This window comes from Belonocnema kinseyi, chromosome 2 (genome assembly GCF_010883055.1).
Source record: "Belonocnema kinseyi isolate 2016_QV_RU_SX_M_011 chromosome 2, B_treatae_v1, whole genome shotgun sequence".
Taxonomy (NCBI): Eukaryota; Metazoa; Arthropoda; class Insecta; order Hymenoptera; family Cynipidae; genus Belonocnema; species Belonocnema kinseyi.
In genome coordinates this window covers 87,682,825-87,687,231 of record NC_046658.1, presented here as the reverse complement: position 1 = coordinate 87,687,231, position 4,407 = coordinate 87,682,825, and the positions used below count along the sequence as shown (strand labels likewise).

General features: G+C 29.4%; 1 protein-coding gene across 3 annotated transcripts in view; it reads right to left on the bottom strand.

Moving 5' to 3' along the window:
- LOC117168193 (zinc finger protein 711-like) overlaps positions 1-3,804 on the bottom strand; it is a 43,928-nt gene extending 40,124 nt beyond the window's left edge. For all 3 annotated transcript variants that reach the window (XM_033353657.1, XM_033353655.1, XM_033353658.1), the window contains exon 1: positions 3,619-3,804. The gene's annotated coding sequence lies outside the window, so the exon portion shown is untranslated. The remainder of the gene's footprint in view (positions 1-3,618) is intronic.
- Between the last annotated feature and the right edge of the window lie 603 nt (positions 3,805-4,407).

Below are 4,407 nucleotides of genomic sequence, written 5' to 3'. Positions count from 1 at the left end.
GGATGTAGAGAAAGAAAAAACATGTGAGATGTAGACCTGTCTTTATCTATTCCAGGACTGTGCCAAGTAAGTCGGGGGCCCCGGGTATTGCCTAAATATTCTCAAAGATATTATAAGCCTAAATGCGGAACGTGTATATTTCGAGGAATTAATTGTAGACGGCGCTCCCGACGAAAATTGCCCGATCGCCCCATGCCTCTCAACCCGAAAATCGCACCCACCAACTACTTTGCCCCTGTAATCTTTACCCGTTGAACAAGTCCATCAAATTGCCGATACTAAGTTGGTTAATACTAAATACTTAAAAATATAAAATACAAATTTTATATCGAGGATTTTGATTTATTATTATTAAGTAATGAATCAATTATTTGAATAAATTTTGCATCCAGAAAATATGTTGATACATAAGATTTACTTTTAAATTGAATTAAAATGTAATTGTATCGTAATAAATATTTTTAGCTGCTATACATCTTTTATGGAAAAAATTAGTCATTTTGCGATTAAAATTTACTGTCTATGAATAATATTATTTTGTTGTTTTGAAAAAGAGGCGATAGAAATTCTACTAAATGAAACTATACTTTTGAAGACATTAAAAGTTTTAATTGATAAACATATTGAGTTGAAATTTAAAATAATAAATTTTTAAAATAAATATGATCGTACTGCGTTCTCGCATGTATAATTAGCGATTTGGAGTTTTTAGATGTTGAGTTAAATTTTATAGGAATACCACCTCCCTCACGATTATTAATTTAAGTAAACAATAATTCGTAAATTTCTATGTTTCAGTAATTAATTATGAATTAAATAAATTATAATGGAACGATAAAATTATATAATAAAATTATTTTTTATTTTATTTATATAATATTTTATAGAAATTTATGTATCATGTATGTATATTAAACATTTATCTCTTAATTGTTAGTTTGTAATAAAATAATCCGTAAATGAACTATTTATTGTCGCCGGCACATTCTCATCGTGCGCTGTGCCCGTGGCTCGCAAGTTCTACTGCAAAATCTAAATATATCTAAATAGCACTAAACTAAATTTCCTTTAAAATGACCTATATTACTTTTAAATTCAGTACATAGAATTCCGACAATCACACCAAACAGAGTTGGTATCTCATATTTGGGTACTCTGCTCTATATATATATTGAAAAAATGTTTGATTTTATTTATTTCTTCAAGTGATTTTTTTTTAAGTTTGCAATAACAAATAAAAACTATCCAATTAGGGGTTTTAAGTGTTTAAAATCGTTATTTATTTTTTTCATAAATAGTTTCGAAATAATTTTCACATTGTACACATCATCAATATAATATACCTAAAAACCAGCTGATGTGTACAATGTGAACATTATTTCGAAACTATTTATGAAAATAATAAATCACGATTTTTTAACCCTTAAACCCCTAATTGGATTGTTTTTCTTTGTTATTGCAAACTTAAAAAAAAACACATGAAGAAATAGATATAATCAAAAATTTTTTGAATCATTGGTGGGAATTATTTTACAATTACGAAAAAGTATAACCATTTTTAAAGGAAAACAACAATGAATATAATCATTTTTTTAAATACTGAGAAATCCAGGTGGCCGTTTTAACCAAGGAATTGGAATTCTTTCCTTTTCCATTTTTTTTTGTAATAGCCTTAGTTGCTGTGATGCACCCCTAAACGCCTTATATCTCTTTAGAATTTTTTGGATTCTTTGATTCTTTGAATTATTTTTATAAACTATTTGGATTTCTTTGAAGTTGTGAATTCTGATGAGCATAAGAATTGCAAGTGGTTAACTGCCTTCAAAGTTTTAAAATTAAATTTTAATGTGCAAGGCATAGTCTAGTTACTGGTTTTTGTAATTAAACAAATTGTAAGGAAAAAGATTATACGTTTCAAATAATCAAGAAACAAAAACAAACAAAAAACAGAATTTTAATATAATATTGATAAATAATTAAATGAGTAGTGAAAGCCTTAAATTTCTCCTCGGAATTAAATGTAAATTGTCAATTCGACATTACAGAGAAGTGTAAATATTACTTCAGTTATACCTTAATTATGAGAAAAAATAATTATTATTTTAGGATTTGAAAATACATGTAGGATAAATTTATACAGTGAAGTATTTAAACCTTTAAATCACTATTTTTGTAAAAATTATATTTTTTTAAATAATGCTTGAAACTTCGCTACAATTCTAAAATATGACAAGAAATTTTTTAAACTTATTTATATATTATTTCGAAAATTTCTCTTTTAAAAGAAACTAGACAAGGAATTAATTTAACTAAGCTTTATTAAATTTTTTCATTTAACTTAATTCTGAATTAATTGAAAACTTATTTACTTTTTAAATTTAGTTAGCACCTGGAAAATGTACCTGTTTAAAAAGAAACCGTAAAAGAAATTAATTAATTTTAATATAATAATAAATATATTAATGTTAGGCCCTCATGAATTTTAATATTTCCGGCGTGCATAGACAGCCCAGAGTCAGCTATAGATATGGCTGGCGAAGGCAAGCGCGAGAATCGAGAAACAGAAAATTACCGGCACTTTCGGTTTGGGTTCGCCTTGGCCCCACTCCTACCGTGGACGTAGACAAAGGACGCGGTTGCCATAGAAACGTCGAAAAGTTAAAGAGGGCAGCACCTCAAGGCATGGAAAAATGTAGTTAGATATATATATATCGTTCTCCCACTCCGAATTCCCGTGCCGCATCTATGCTTATTATGTCTTTGATATTCTGTACGGATAAATTTTTTTTTTAATTTTAAATAATGCATTATGAAAATAACTTGGCAACCTTAAATTCTTCTTGAAATTGGATTAAAAATGTCACAATAATAATCCTTTTTTGAGATCAAAAGTAGTGTAGTGTGAAAAATTTTAAAAATAGTGTCATACAATTTGTCAATTATTAAAATTATGTAAAGTCTGAAATCAAAAAGTGTACGAGGAATAATTAACTTTAAATTTTTTAACAAAATTTCCTGTTTTCAAACTTTATATTTCACAGGCCTCCTTTCTTTTCTCATCTTTTGATGGGGAGCTAGCGATAAAATAACATAAAAATGCGCTTGACAATATTTCTATAATATAAAAAATAAAAATTTGTATTACATAGGTACAATACTTATTTTGAGGTTATGTTCTTGTTGTTACATGTTTTATTTTGAGGTTATGTTTTTGTTGTTACATGTTTTATTTTACTATTCATTAACTTTACTTACGTTTGAAAACATATCCCCATACAAATGTCTTTACAACGCCCGCCAACTGCACAGGCTACCACTATTTTCAATATTTATTTAAACCAAATTATAATTAAATAAATTCTGAAACGTACAATAAACGTCACATTATAGGGGCATTCGCGGTACAAAGCACGGTCCTGTACTTCATCAAACTTCACCCAACAAAACTGCTCTCATCCAATTAGCTTTATCTAAAAAGAGATGGGTCTGCATCTCAAATGTTTATTCTCTCTTTCGAGCCCAATTCCGTTCTCCCCATAGCGTTTTGGTCCATTTCTATATGTCAATGGGTAGAAACACCTAGCCTGATATATTCAACTAATACAAAAACATACTTACTCTGCAAGCTGCATGCACTCCTTAAACTTCAAGTATGTAATTTTCCCTTTTATTCAAGCATTTACTTTTTCGTTAACCATCAGCACAGGAATGAGAAATTGTGACAGAAACATTCAAAACACAAGTTAGAAACAAACATCGCGTGTTGTGATGGCAACCGCCGATGCGCACGTGCGCGAAACCGGGCCTGGGTATCCATTCCTGGCATGATCCAAGAAGTGAGGGCTTGGCGAAGGCCTCGCCACGCGCAATTGGAAAAAAGTGTACCAATCAAATGACATGCAGAGATTCGTACAGCGACCTCCATTTTTAAAGATTCGTTAAGCGGGGAGTTTAAATCGTGTTCTACGTTGCATGTGCGCATTGCAGAAAAAAATTGGGAAACAGTCTTATAAATATTTCTACAAAGCTAAAATGAAAATAAGGCACATGTCACTCATAGTTATAAAGAGAACGAAAATGGAAAAAGCGTGATATTAAAAAATGTTAAGTGCTTCTTTGCAACTTATTTGTAGAACTGTAATTCCTTACTATGCACACTGTCGATTAATTATATTAATAATTTTGATTATTATTATACTTTTTGTATAATAATACAATATAATACAATATAATAATGCAGTACGAAATATACTTTAATAATCAAGAAATTATATGACTTTTATGACTTGCTGTACTTGACCCCCATGCAGCATACCAGGTGTATACATATGAAACCGGTATTTTTTCAAGAAAAAAACACATTTATTTCAAGAGAATGATAACAAATATTTTATTCAAAGTATGCGC